At 40.7% G+C, this 15,047-nt stretch overlaps 1 protein-coding gene across 5 annotated transcripts in view; it reads right to left on the bottom strand.

The window, feature by feature from the left end:
• The window catches only part of VPS13C (vacuolar protein sorting 13 homolog C), a 228,727-nt gene that overhangs the window by 100,965 nt on the left and 112,715 nt on the right, over window positions 1-15,047 (bottom strand). The window lies entirely within an intron of this gene.

The raw sequence follows: 15,047 nt of genomic DNA, 5'->3' as shown, positions 1-15,047 counted from the left end.
ATAAAAAAATGTAATAAAGAGAGATCAAAAGACCATACAGTCCTCAAAATGGAAGCTTTGAAAATGTCATCTCTTCTTGCAAAAAATTATAACAGACACCGCTCCGTGCACTAAAGTATAAAAAAGTTATTAACGTCAGTAAATGGCAAAATGAAGAATTTTTTTTTGTACATAAGGTTTTAATTTTTGTAAATGTATGAAAACATTACAGATCCTATATCAATTTGGTGTACACGTGATAGTACCGACCCAAAGAATAAGGCAGACATGTCATTTGGGGCACTCAGGAAAAGCCGTAAAATCCGAGCCCACAAAAAATGGCGCAAATGCATTTTTTCACCAATTTCACTGCATTTGGAATAATTTTCCTGGTTTGCCAGTACAAAGCATGCAATATAAAATAATATCCCTTTGAATTGCAATGTATTATGCAGAAAACAAGTTTTTTGAAGGTGGGGAATGAAAAATGGAAACAAAAAAAGAAGTCCCTCAATAATTTAGAAACCCCAAAATACGTATTACCAAATAGCTATACAATTACTTGAAATTGAGATTGGTAACGCTAGGTCTCCAATAACTTTCCGAAAAGTTTTTAAAGACTACAAGCAGAGACCTATTAGGTTGTTTAATACACTTATGTGCAGTGAAAACATAAAAACATACAATTGAAAAAAAAAATTGCAAAAAATATACAAACAAAAAAAACAAACAGATATAAAAATAAAAAGGAATACAAACTTTTGGCATTAATAGTGAATAGTTGAAAGTTACCCGCAGCTGTGAGACCCAGTGATGTCTCAGGGATGCTCATATACTAATGTTAGCATATGAGCATCCCTGGGGCATCACTGGGTCTCACAGCTGCGGGTAACTTTCAACTATTCACTATTAATGCCAAAAGTTTAATGTGAACTATACTGTTCTCTCAGTAAGGCACATTTGTAAGAGAGTTATTGTTATAAAAACTCATAATTCTTCAGAGAAAATGGTTACAATGATGCAACCATCTTCAATTGACTAGGTACCCCATTCTCTATCACCCTATACCAAATTTGAGGGTTTGGGGTTGCTACGCTTAAAATCAGGGGTGTTATGTGATTTGAACATGTTCCCGATTAGTTAAAGTCCTGAAATTTAAAAGGCATGTAAAATAATTATACCCCACCCTATCCTGTTATTGGGGCCTCACAACTACATATTATGTGGGCACAGATAAGAATGGTTTACAGAGTTCATGTTTACAAAATGAATATTTATTTAACCCCTTCAGGTCCAAGCCATTTTACACCTTTAGAACCAGGCCTGATTTTTAAAATTTGCCCTGTGTCATTATGGGAGGTTATAACTTTGTGACGCTTTAACATATTCAGGCGATTTTGAGATTAAGTTATGAAAAAAATTGAAATTTGGCAGAAATTTCTAAAAATTATTTCAAAGTTCAAAACTTTCTGCTTTTCAGGCAGCTAGTCATAGCACCCAAGTAACTTTATATTGGCATAGGGTTTTATGTATACTCTCTCTTTTTTAGGTTGTTATGAGGTTTAGAATTTTGGGTGCTATTTTTCTCAGTTTTATGAAAATCGCCAAAACTCTTATTTAGAGGCACCTGCTCAGCTTTAAGTCACTTTGAGAGGCCTAAACAGTAGTAAAACCCCATTTTAGAAGCTACGCCCCTCAATGTGTGAAAAAACAACTTTAAGAAGTGTGTTAACCCTTTAGATGTTTCTCAGGGGTTAAAACAAAATAGAAGTGTAATTTACAAGCTGTAATTTTTTTAGACAATATATTAATTTTTGCCAAAAATTAAACAGTCACAAATTATTATTATTAGATTTTATTAACACTTTCTTGGTGGTGGTTAAAAAAAAATCATTAATTCTTGTTTATGGTTTTTAGCATTTTTTTGTTCCCCCGGACGTTCACCGTACCTTAAAATAATGTGTTATTTCCATTTATATGGAGTTTTTTTTCCGGTTAATTTGTTTTGCAGAATATAGAACTCATTTTGTGAGAAATTTGCTTGATTTTGCATCGCCATGTAACAATGGCCAGAACATTTTTATTATTTTGTTTACAGAGCTGATTTACAGCTTATTTTTTGTGGGACAAGCTGTACTTTGTCTCTGTATCATGTTGCGGTAAATTTTACTTTTTGATCACTTATTGGGGCACATTTACTAAGGGTCCGCAGCCGCGAATCCGTCATTTTTTTCCCGAATATTTCCTCTTTGCGCTGTATTTCACGGGATTGTGGCGCACGCGATCGATTTTTGGCGCAATCGCGCCGACTTTCGCGCGACAGAAATCAGGGGCGTGGCCACCGTCCAACCCGAAGGATTCAGAAAAACCACAGAATTTAAAAAGCCATTTGTGTCGCAAGATCAAGCACTCACATACACCAGAAAAAAGCAGGTGAACTCCAGCGGACCTCGGCGCAGCAGCGACACCTGGTGAATATCAGCGAACGGACCTTAGTGAATCCCAGCAGAACCCGAATCAGCGTCGGAGAACCCGCCGCTGGATCGCGACTGGACCGGGTAAGTAAATGTGCCCCATTATGCGCTTTTTAGGTCAAATGTGAAAATTTCATAATATGTTGTGTTTTTTTTTGGTGATTTTCACTTTTTAATGGTTTATTTGATTATTGCATGGGATGGGACTTCAGGGGACTTCTATTCTTTTTTAATAATTGTTTTAATTGCACTTTTTTTAAAAAAAAACATTTATTTAAGCATATAAACTTCACAGTATTATCATACAGAAATCATAAACACTTCTGTGTAGTGTACAATTAGTTTCAAACATTATACATTACAAACGTTCCCCCAACTCCCCCCCCCCCTCTCCTTAGGTCTGGCTGTTTCACGATTCCCAAAGATTGCCTCTTTTTCCAGTATCCCCAGAATCATCATTCCCAGCGCCTATCTCCTCTCCCCTCATATTTCTGGCCATCCCTCAGGACGGACCCTCTGCCACCTACATAACACATCATCAGCGCCTACACCTGGACACTCAAGCCATTTAATCCACTGCTTCTCAAATTTCTTGAGTGCATTTCTCTTTAGATATACCCCCAACTCCATCTTAATGGTGTTATTTAGTAGTCTTTTAATTTCTGATATTCTCGGCGGGTCTACATCTAACCAATGCCTCGCGATGGTCTTTCGTGCCTGGTACAGTAATTTTGCCACTGCCATTTGTTCTGCCCTAGTGACATCTATTCCACCCACATATCCTAACACACAGATTTTGGGATCTCGCTGAATCTGAACTCCAAACACCTCCTGTAGTAATCACTGAACCTTACTCCACAACCCTTTTAACCTTGGGCAAATCCAGAACACGTGTAATATGTCAGCCCCCTCAGCCCGGCATCTTGGGCAACATGTATCTTCCCTCAATCGCATTTTATGCAATACCACCGGAGTCCTATATGTCCTATGTAGTAAAAATAATTGGGAACGCCTTTGCGCTACATTTAGGGACAATTTACTCGTAAACTCCAGAATCTCTTCCCATTCATCATCTGGTAGTTCTCCTACCTCGAGGTCCCATTTCCTGCGCGTTGTGTTCATTTGGTCACCCAACAGTTTATCTAGAATTGTGCCATACAGCAATGAAATAAGGCTCCTCATACTTTGTGCTTGCACTACTCCATTCATAACTCCCAATGATGAAAAACTGACCTCCTCAGATTCAAATTGCGCCTGTAAGCTGTGGCGCAGCTGTAGGTACTGAAAAAACATAGTCCTGGGTATCTGGAATTCCTCCACCAACTGATCAAATGATTTGAGAGTAGACTCATCATATATCTGTTGCAGATATCTTACCCCGCTCTGTTTCCAACTTTGACTAATTTCCAACATATACACCTCCCCCAAATGTGGATTATTCCATAATGGGGTGTACTTAGTTCAGAATCCCATCCCCGTTATCTGCTTGTACACCTTCCAAATTTTCTGCATTAACGTTAGTGTTGGATATCGACTTCCCCTATTCCCCAACTTTCCTGCTTCTGGGGCAGCTACTGGTTCCAGCGTATCCCCAAAATGCCTTACTACCACTGGGCACCAAGACTCTTCCCCCGGTCTTTCCCACCCTCCGAAATGCTGACATTGAGCAGCTATATAGTATGCCCATGCATCTGGAACCGCCAAACCTCCTTTACACTTAGGCAGTTGTAGTTTTTCTAATTTTATCCTAGGCACACCTTGCTTCCATAATAACTCCCTAAACAGGCCATGAATCTTCCTAAACCAGAATTTCGGTATCCATACTGGAGCGTCGTGTAAGATATATAAAAATTGTGGCATTAATGTCATCTTAATTAAGTTTTCCCGCCCTAAAGCCGAGATAGGTAGCTTATTCCACACTTGGATCTTAGAACGCACCTCTCTTAACCCCTTATCACCGACACTAGTTTTCAGCTCAATGACCAGACTCGATTTTTCAAATCTGACAAGTCTCACGATAATTGGTTATAACTTCGGAACGCTTTAACATATCCCGGTGATTTTGAGAATGTTTTCTCGTGACACATTGTACTTCATGTTAGTTGTAAAATTTAAGTGATAAGTTTTGTGTTTCGTTCTGAAAAAAAGTGAAAATTTGGCAAAAGTTTTTAAAAATTCTTCATTTTCCAAGTTTGAAATGTTCTGCTTTCCAGACAGGAAGTAAAACTACCCAAAATGCTTGATAATTTACATTTACGGAATGTCTGCTTTATGTTGGGATGATATTTTATGCGTCCTCTCATTTTTCTAGGATGTTATGAGGCGCAGAACTTTAGGTGCGATTTTTCTTATTTTCATGAAAATTGCCAAAACTCACATTTTGAGGGACAACTCAGCTTCCAAGTGACTTTGAGAGGCCTAAATAATAGTAAAACCCCATAAATTACCCCACTATAGAAACTTCACCCCTCAACGTATGTAAAACAACTTCTATTAAGTCTATTAACCCTTTAAGTGTTTCACATGGGTTAAGAAATATGGACCTGCGATTTAGAAACTATAGAATTTTTTTGGAAAATACATTCATTTAGGCCAAAACTGAAATTTTCAGAATAAATTAAATGATGAAGCGCACTGCAACGCTTGATGCCCAATTCCTCCCGAGTGTACTGATACCACATATGTGGTGGTAAACTGCTGTACGGGCGCACGGCCGAGTATAGAATGAATGGAGGCGCCATTCACAGCAGATTTGCATTGTCACATTGTACGACCTATACATTTTTATTTTTTTTGGTAATACAAACATATGAAGGCTTATTTTTTATGGGATGAGATACAATGTATAGATAATTTATTTTGGGAGTCTAAAGCTTATTCTTGAGATTTTATTAACTATTTCAAGGGGGACACAAACAAAATCATCAATTTTTATTTTGGATTGTTAGCATTTTTTTCCCCCGCTCACTGTAATGTAAAAATAATATTTTATCTTTATTCTCTGATTCACTACGATTGCGGTGATACCTCATTTATATAGTTTTTCTTATTTTTGCTTAATTTTCCTGAGCAAAACCAATATTGGAGAAAATCGCATTGTTTTTACTATTGACAACTTTTCATGGCCATAACTTCTTTATTTTTCTGTTGTCAGATCTGGTTGAGGGCTTATTTTTTGCGAAAACAGTTGTTCTTTTCAGTCGTATCATATTAGGGAACGTAACTTTTTTTGATCACTTTTTAGAACATTTTTTGTGATGGTGTTTGATGAAAAATTTTATACTATGGGAAGTTTTCCGAGTTTTTTTTTTTGCGTAGTTCACCGAGCGGGTTCAATATTGATTTAGATTTATTGTACAGATTAATACGGACGCGGTGATACCAAATATGTATGTTTTTGTGTTTTATTTACTGTATTTGCATTTTATGTGTTACTGGGGAGATTATGGGACTTTTATTTTATTTATTTATTTATTTAATTATATTATAAAAAGATAAAAAAAAATTTTATTTTTAACTTTTTTACATTTTCTACTTCTTGGCTTGAATAAGCGATCATCCGATCGCTTATTCAAGCCTTTACACTGCAATACACTTGTATTGCAGTGTATAGTGTAAGTAACTGAGCATGCCACGCATGCTCAGTTACTTACAGCCGGGTCCTGCCAGAAGAGCCGACAGCCTCGGGTCACTCGTCGGGACCCGGGGCAGCGGCAGGAGGGATCGGATCCCCCGGTAAGCACACCGGGGGGGTCCGATCCACGGGGGACACACTTGCACGCCGCGGTCATGCATGACCGCGGCGTGTAAGGGGTTAAACACCCGGGATCGGAGTTTTTCCGATCCCGGGTGTTAGTGCCGGGTCTGGGCTGTGATATCACAGCCCGACACCGGCACTATAATAACCCGGTGTCCCAAAAACTTCTTCTGACGCGCCGCCGTAGAAAGGCGTCGCGTCAGAAGAAGTACCCTTAATGACCGCCGTAAAAACCCGATAGGGCGGTCATTAAGGGGTTAATATGGGCAATAAGTTCAGTTCGACATAGTCGGAAATTGTCCTAGTGACTCGGATACCCAAATATCTAAATTCTTCCACTACAGGGTTTACCCCCTCTTGTAATTGTACCGGGTAATTTCTGGACAGAGGTAGCAGTGCCGATTTTAGCCAATTAATCCTTATGCCAAAAAATCCCCCAAAATGCTCCAACACCTCCATTACTACTGGCACCGTAGTCTGGGCCTCAGACAAAAATAACAGGACATTGTCCGCATATAACGCAACCATTGCCCCCCCCCCCCTGTATGTGAACCCACCACGGCTTCATCCCTATTCACCTCTGCAGCCTGCAAATTTAGGAATAGTCGTCGCAGATTCAGTGCCGTCGATTTGGAGGGCATAAAACCGGACTGGTCCCGGTGTACCACTGTCCCTACCACCGTCCCCAACCGATTTGCTAATACTTTAGCTAATAACTTAATATCTGCCGTCAAGAGAGATATTGGCCTGTATGACTCTGGCAACTTGGCATCCTTCCCCTCTTTCAGTAGTACTATTAGCAGTGCCTCATAACAAGAAGCTGGCAAACTACCTTGTTCCAGACTTTCCTTCAAAGTTTCTAACCATTACGGTAGTAATATTTCCCCAAATTTTTTAAACACTTCTAATGGGAGACCGCCCAACCCTGCCGCTTTCTCGTTGGCCATACCAGTCATTGCTTGTTCCAGTTCTTCCAAAGAGATGGGGGCCTCCAGCATTTCCCTAGCTTCTCCACTCAATCTAGGCTTATTCACCCCTTCTAAATAAGAGTTTAGTTGTGACCTCAAGTAATTGGCTCTAGAGGAATATAGTTGCCTATAAAAGTTGCTCAATACCTCCAATATGCCCCTTGTATCCGTGACTTCCCTCCCTTCAACATCTCTCAATCCATAGATGTAGGAATTTGTTCGCCTGGCATTCGCCATTCTCGCTAGGAGTTTCCCAGTTTGTTCTCCCTCTGCATAGAACTGCTCTCTCAGGAACATAAGTTTGTTCTCCGCCTGTTCCAGCATGTGCTCTGTTAATTGTTTCTGTGCCGCTATCCATCTAACCTCAGTTTCCCTTGTATTAATCTGAATATGCTGCTTCCCTCACCTCACTCTGCAGTTCCCATCCAATTTGTCGGGATCTCGTTTTCACCTTCTTAATTTCCCAAGCAAGAGCCCCTTGCAGGAACATTTTCATGGCGTCCCATAATACCACTCTAGACACTGATCCCTCGTTAAATTCTAAATACTCCTTTAAGCGTTCCTTAATCATCATCCCATCTATCAGCCGTAGCCAGAAGGCATTCATGCGCCATCCACCTTTTATACGTGTCCTTCCCCTCCCACAATACTGATGCACCCCTTCCTTGCGTTCCCGCCACAGATCATGAAACTGTATATTCGGCAGTGTACCACCACATATCTCCCCTCCGGATCCGATCTAGAGGAGTAACACATAAACGGGACTGATTTGGCAATTAACAGGCTTACACCCCTAGAATATGTAGTATGAAAGGCATGAAAGCTATGCCCTACCCATGCCCTTTGGGTTAAGGAAACAGTATCCTTGGTTAAGTGCGTTTCCGGTAACCCAATCACAGTTGCGCCACTATTCCTTATATACTCAAATATTTCTTTTCTTTGTATTACCCATGCCCCGAACGTTCCAGGACATCCCCTTAAAGGTTTCCGCCATCAAGACATCCCTTCCAGTTCTCAAAAGAAAGCCATCTCTGTTTATTATTTTCAGCCAGACCAAACTTCCCCACCATCCCAATCCCCACCTCCCTCTCCCCCCCAACTCAAACTGTTTTTTCCTCCAAGGAGGAACAGGGCAAACCATTAGCATCCTAGCACAACCCACATAGCATTCACCAAGTAGGAGTGAATTCCGTAACTTTGTGCATGTCTCCTACATATAACCTTGGCAACCATCCACGCACTTCTCTTTCCTCCAACACCTCCGCTACCATATGCTACAACTGTCCCCACCTGGCCCCAACCGGTATGGTATTACCACCAGGACAGTAACATTATCACTCATTTTAACATACATAAGCGATAATACGTTTAAGGTATCCAGCTATCTTGAATCAATGAAAAGAAACAAAAAACAGAAGGAAAAACTTAGCCGAAACCCTTCAGTCAGCTTTCACCGCACCCTTCCCAGTCCAAACAGCATCGATCGTTCAGTCCCCTCCTGGGTCCTCAGCTTGTCTCCGCAATCTGGATTCATGAGCATCTAGCCACTGTAACGCTGCTCTTGAGGTATCAAAGAAATGAGTGGTGCCAAGGGCCACCAACCGCAGCCGAGCCGGATACAGCATGGAGTATGAGATTTCCAGGGCTCTCAGTCGTCGTTTAATATCCAAAAACTGCATCCGTTTCTTTTGGACTTCAGACGAGAAATCTTGGAAGAAGGCAATTTTCACCCCATTTACCGGGATGTCGTTTCGGTCGTGGGCCATATGTAGGATCCGATCCCGGTCTTTATAATGCAGTAGCTTGATGAGTACAGGCCGTGGTGGTCTTCCTGGTTGTACTGGTCTCGTGGGTACACGATGGGCCCGTTCTACTGCAAATAGTGGAGTTAGGTTCTCTCTCCCAAAGGTCTCCCCCAGCCATTTCTCAAAATAATCGTCTGGGTTCTGGCCTTCCACCTTCTCCGGCATTCCAACAATGCGCACATTATTGCGGCGCAATCGATTTTCTAAGTCATCAGCTTTCGCCTGAAGAGCTAGCATGGTCTGTGACTGGTCTCGGTCCTCCTGCCGCAGATGGGGTAACATCTCTTCCACTTCATGCATTCTGTTTTCCATTACGGTTGTTCTTTCTGTCACTTTGTGGATATCATGGCGCATCAGCAGAATGTCCTCTTTCAGGCTATCCACACTGCCTGTCAACTTGAGCAATGTAGATGCATTATGCTGTAATGCTTTAAGAATGTCAGCCAGTGTGGGTTCATTCTCAGGATCAGATTCTGGGGATTCTATATTCCCTTCCATAGCCTTTGCATTCTCTGTCATTACATCCTCCTCCTCCTCTGACATACAGTCCTGTAAAGCTGCATATCTAGAGCCCAGAGCCTTACTTGGAGTTTCTGGCTGGGACTTGTTGTTACTGCCCCTGGGTCTTTCTGCTCCTGAGTCTGCCCGAGCAAAGCCACTCAATCTGGCAGCAGTCTCTGGCCGCAGAGGCCGCGCCATGATGCTCCCTGTCATGTGCTGGGCGCCATCTTGGGAGCTGCGCTCCCCTTGTTTCTCCCCGGCTTGCTTCCTTTATTACCGGGCATCCTGTACCGCAGCTCCTCGGTGTTTCCCCGCGATTCTGTCGCCAAGCAGGTGAGGGTGCAGGATTTTTACAGGAGTCGGGTAGCGGAGTGCTGATGCCGCGCGTCTTACTCCATTGCCTGCTAGGCCACGCCCCCTGCACTTTTTAAAAAAAAAAACTTTTTATTTTGTCCCAGGGTGGGACATGAACAAGTGATCATTTGATCACTTGGTCATTGTTATATGCTACAATACGAATGCAATCTGCATAGGCTGACAGCTGCACTGTTAGATTGTGCACCGATGCACCATGACCACTGTGTCTATAAGGTTAAACAGACTATTGCGATCCCGGCTGTTACTGCAGGATCCTGGTTAACGTGCACCCGGGGCAATCGCCATCACGTGATTCTACGTCAAGGTGCGGGAGTGACCCGCATCCTATGGCGTAGAATCACGTCAAGGTGCGGAAAGGGGTCAAAGGGGTGACCACTTTCAATAAATAATTGATATTTTTTAAATGAAGTTATACAATTTGTCAATATACTTTCTGTATTACTTCCTTGCGGTTTTCTAGATCTCTGCTTGCGTTCCTTCTATAAAAAACTTCAATGTTTACTTCTAGTGAACAGAAATCTGTCCAAGGTCGTGTGATGGACATGCAGGTGCACGAGCTGTTATAATCATAGAGAGTAATCAGAGCTGTATGATAATAACAAGCTGTGCATCTGTGTGACATCATATGACCATGGACAAATTCCATCCACTGAATGTACACTTGGAAGTAAACCTGGAAGCAAGCAGAGATTTAGAAAACTAGACCGGGTGTAAAGGGCTCTTCATCCCAATGGACTCTCTTCTCAACAGGGGGATGTGATATGTTTTGTCCAAGATTTCACAGTGAAAGATGTGATCATGGTGAAAGCAAGGGTAACCAAAAACTTTTTTTTGCTGGGAGTTAACTATAGCAAGACTTCTCCTGTGTCACACTCCAGAATCGAAGACACCTACACCCCTTTCATGCTGTGCTTCAAGACCATTAACTGCCCTACAGGAGGTGCTACCCATTCGACTTAAATGCCAGCAGGAACAGCAGTTTGGCAACCCTCCGTTTAATTGGATGTGGATCTACCCCACTTTTGTAAAGCACTGGGGGAACCACAACTGGCAGATTGGGAGGTGGGTCCATCTCAAGGGTGACCAGTGAATGTGGCAATCCTTGAACAGTTTTATATCCGAAACAGCTTATTCAGGTTTACATGGGGGTGTGAGGGTAGGAACTTCGCTCCCTCTGTCCTCACTGGACTGTGGTTCACCCTCCTCTTTCTTGGCGACAGGCAGACATCGTTTCCCCTTATGGGATACTGTTGGCTTATTTTCAGGTGTTAGAGCTTCGGAACCTCTGAAAATATTTCCCCAGACAATATACCCATGTCCTTGGTGATTTTGTACTACTATTTGTCAGTTATAGTCTAATGTCTCTCGTTTCCTTTATACTTCTGTCTCTTCCCTCCCCTAGGACCTACAGTTATATAGCAACATTTTATAGTGTACTGGCTGGTCCGATGTGCGATGAGAGGTGCTCTTTAGATCCTGGCACGTAAGCATGACTTTGACATTGCAATTATCCCTTATTTTGTTACCAAGGTTAATTGTGGGGCATTAAATGCCAAAGGCTTTAACACTAATGTTAAGCACTGCCTACTATTTAGAGAACTCAAGCTACGTAAAAAGTTGAGGTAGAATTTCAATTTTGCCCGACACCACTTACTGAATGCCTATTCAGCCTTTCACAATCGAAAAAGGGCAGGAGTCATGATTCTATTGTCATGTACATGCCCAATCACAATTTCCTCTTAGATGGACCCACAAGGGAGGCTCTTTTAGGGGACACCCCATTATTCTGTGCAACGTTTATGTCCGGAATACTGCCCAAATTCCCTTTCTAAACCGGGTCCTTGGAAAAATACAGACACTACCTCTGGGTACATTGATATTAGGAGGGGATTTTAATATGATTTTCTCAATGACTATGTATAGGTTATCTAATAGTCCTGCTTCTACTGTATTTTCCTAAGAAATATATCATCTCATATTGCCCCACTGTGTCCTGTATATTGTTTGTCTGGTCTTGTCTAGGGTTTTGTGTTAATTTGATTTGGTTGTAACAGGTTACTGACCTCTAAGTCTTTATCTGCACCTTATTGTTTTCTGCAGTGGGCATCGCTGCCTCACTGTTACTAAGTAATGTGGGAGGCTTGACCGATTGACATATATAGCCATGTCTACCCATTTCTCTACCCACATGTTATGTGATATGTTGTAACTTATATTGCCTTACCTGACATTTCAACTGATGTAATGTATGCAGATTACCTGTTATATTTTATGCTTATGCTTTTTTTTCTTGAAAAATTCTATAAAATTTTACAGTTAAAAAAGATCAACTTTATCTCAACAAGTGTCAACAGGTGTTAATTGATAGGCGGTGTTATCACAAGATAACATTCTTAGATTTAAAAAATATCAACTGTTATCTTTACTTTATAGCAGCCACCTTTAAACAAATAGGATTACTCTCGGAGGAGAAGCTGAATAAGCAACACAAGGCGCTCTGTTCTTTAACAAAAACTATATTGAAAGAAAAAAAGCTCTGACACAAAAAATTACTTGCACATACTATGACAAACTGTATGTAAACATATCGAACATACATTTTAACCCCTAGGGGACACAGCCTATTTTGGCCTTGAGGACGCGGCCCCATTCTTCAAATCTGACCTGTGTCACTATAAGTGGTTATAGTTTTGGAACGCTATGAGATATCCAGGGGATTTTGAGATTGTTTTCTCGTGACACATTGTACTTCAAATTAGTTTAAAAATTTGGATGATATCTTTTGTGTTTAGTTATGAAAAAAAACTAAATTTGGCAAAAATTTTGAAAAATTCTTTATTTTCAACGTTCTAAATTCTCTACTTTTGATGCAGATAGTCATAGCTCCCAAATAAATTCATAACTTACATTTCCCAAATGTCTGCTTTATGCTGGCAAGGTTTTTTAAGATTCCACATATTTTACTAGAATGTTATGAGGCTCAGAATTTAGGTATCATTTTTCACATAAACCTGTATTTAGATGGACCTGCTCAACTTCTAATTGACACTGAGAGGCCTAAATAATAGCGAGACTCATAAATTACCCCATTATGGAAACTACACCCCTCAACGTATGAAAAACCACTTTTAAGAAGTTTGTTAACGCTTTACGTGTTTTATAGGGGTTAAAACAAAATGGAGGTGCAGTCTGCAAATTGTAATATTTTTTCACAATACACTCATTTTGGGTGGAAAATTAAACATTTACAATGGATTAAATGAATAAAGGCTCCACAAAGTTTGTTACCCAATTTCTCCCGAGTACACGGATACTCTATATGTGGTGGTACCCTACTGTATGGGCGCACGGCCGGGCATAGAAGGGAAGGAGGCGCCATCCAGATCAGATTTGCTATGTCACATTGTACAGGCTATAATTTTTTTCTTTTTTTAATGTGGACCTATAGGGGCTTATTTCTTTTGCCACATGAGATGCACTTTTCTGGTACGTAATTTGGGGGAATCTATAACTAATTGGTGAGATTTTATTAACTCTTTGTTGGTGGAGGAAATGAAAATCATCACTTTTCAGGAAGATTTTTATGGGGGTTTTTTTTGGCTGTTTACCATACCATAAAAATAGTATATTATTTTTATTCTATGGGTCGCCACGATTACAAAAAGACCTCATTTATATAGATTTTTTATTTTTTTCCCATTTTTAGTGCATAAAAAGTAATTTGGCAAAAATGTTGTTACTTTTAGCATCACCGTCTTTCATATGCATAACTTTTTTATTTTTCGCCTCACAAATCTGTTTAAGGGCTTATTTTTTGCGAGAAGGATTGTTCTTTTTAGTGGTCTTATTTTAGAGTGCATAACATTTTTTAAATCCCTTTTTAGAGCATTTTTATAGGGTATTAATTGAAAATGATCTTTTTTCTGGAGCTTTTTTTTGTTTTGTTTTTTACGGGGTTAACTTTGCGGATCTAATAACGATTCTGTTTTATTATGCAGATTGTTACGGACGCAGGGATACCAAATATGTGGGGGTTTTGTGTATTTTATTCAATTGTACTGAATAAAAACCAATTTGGAGAAAATCTTGTTCATTTTAGCATCACCATCTTTTCATATGCATAACTTTTTTATTTTTCGTCTGACAAATCTGGTTAGGGGCTTATTTTTTGCGAGAAGAGTTGTTCTTTTTAGTGGGCTTATTTTGGAGTGCATAACATTTTTTAAATTACTTTTTAGAGCATTTTTTATAGGGTATTAATTAAAAATTATCTTTTTTCGGAACATTTTTGCGTTTTTTTTCTACGGCGTGTACCGTGCGGGTCCAGTAACGATTCTGTTTTATTATACAGATTGTTACGGACGCGTCAATACCAAATATGCGGGGTTTTTTGTGTTTTTGTGTTTTTTATACTTTATTAAGTGTTTTTATGGGAAAGTGACATTTTAGGGGCTTATATTTTTATGTATTTATTTTTTATTTATTATAATGTGTAGTGTTAAGTGTTTTTGCATATTTTTACTTATACATACTTGAACTTAAACCAGTGATGCTCTGATCTCTGGTTTAAGTTCAATACACTGCTCTACAATACTATTTTATTGTAGAGCAGTGTAAACTGTCTGAGCAAGCTTGCGCATGCTCAGACAGTTTACAGTCGGACCCGGAAGGGTTCTGGCTGCCATGGAGACCGGGCAGCTCCGGGGCACATGCCAGTCCTCGGAGCTGCCCAGAAGTGGATCGGATCCCCCGGTAAGCGGCACGGGGGATCCGATCCACAGCGCAAACACCCTTACATGCCGCGGTCATGTTTGACCGCGGCGTGTAAGGGGTTAACACCCGCGCTCGGAGCCGGCTCCGATCGCGGGTGTTAGCGCAGGCTGTCAGCTGTACTAGACAGCTGACAGCCGCTGCTTCTGGTACCGGCTCCGTTCGTGAGCCGGTGCCAGAAGCAGGACGTTATAGAACGTCCCCGTGCGCTAAGCATCTAGCCCCGGGGACGTACTATAACGTCCTGGTGCGCCTAGGGGTTAAAAGCAGTATAGTGAAAGCTCTAAGATAAAAGCAATATCAAACTAAGAGCATACTAATAAAGATCCATATAAAAAGGTATAATCCATTCCATAATAATGGAATCAGCAAGAGAGGCAAACTTTTATGTGCTCTTAATTTTTTCTCTGCCGTA

This window comes from Engystomops pustulosus, chromosome 4 (genome assembly GCF_040894005.1).
Source record: "Engystomops pustulosus chromosome 4, aEngPut4.maternal, whole genome shotgun sequence".
Taxonomy (NCBI): domain Eukaryota; kingdom Metazoa; phylum Chordata; class Amphibia; order Anura; family Leptodactylidae; genus Engystomops; species Engystomops pustulosus.
The sequence above is the reverse complement of the archived record's forward strand: the minus strand, read 5'-3'. Positions and strand labels throughout refer to the sequence as shown.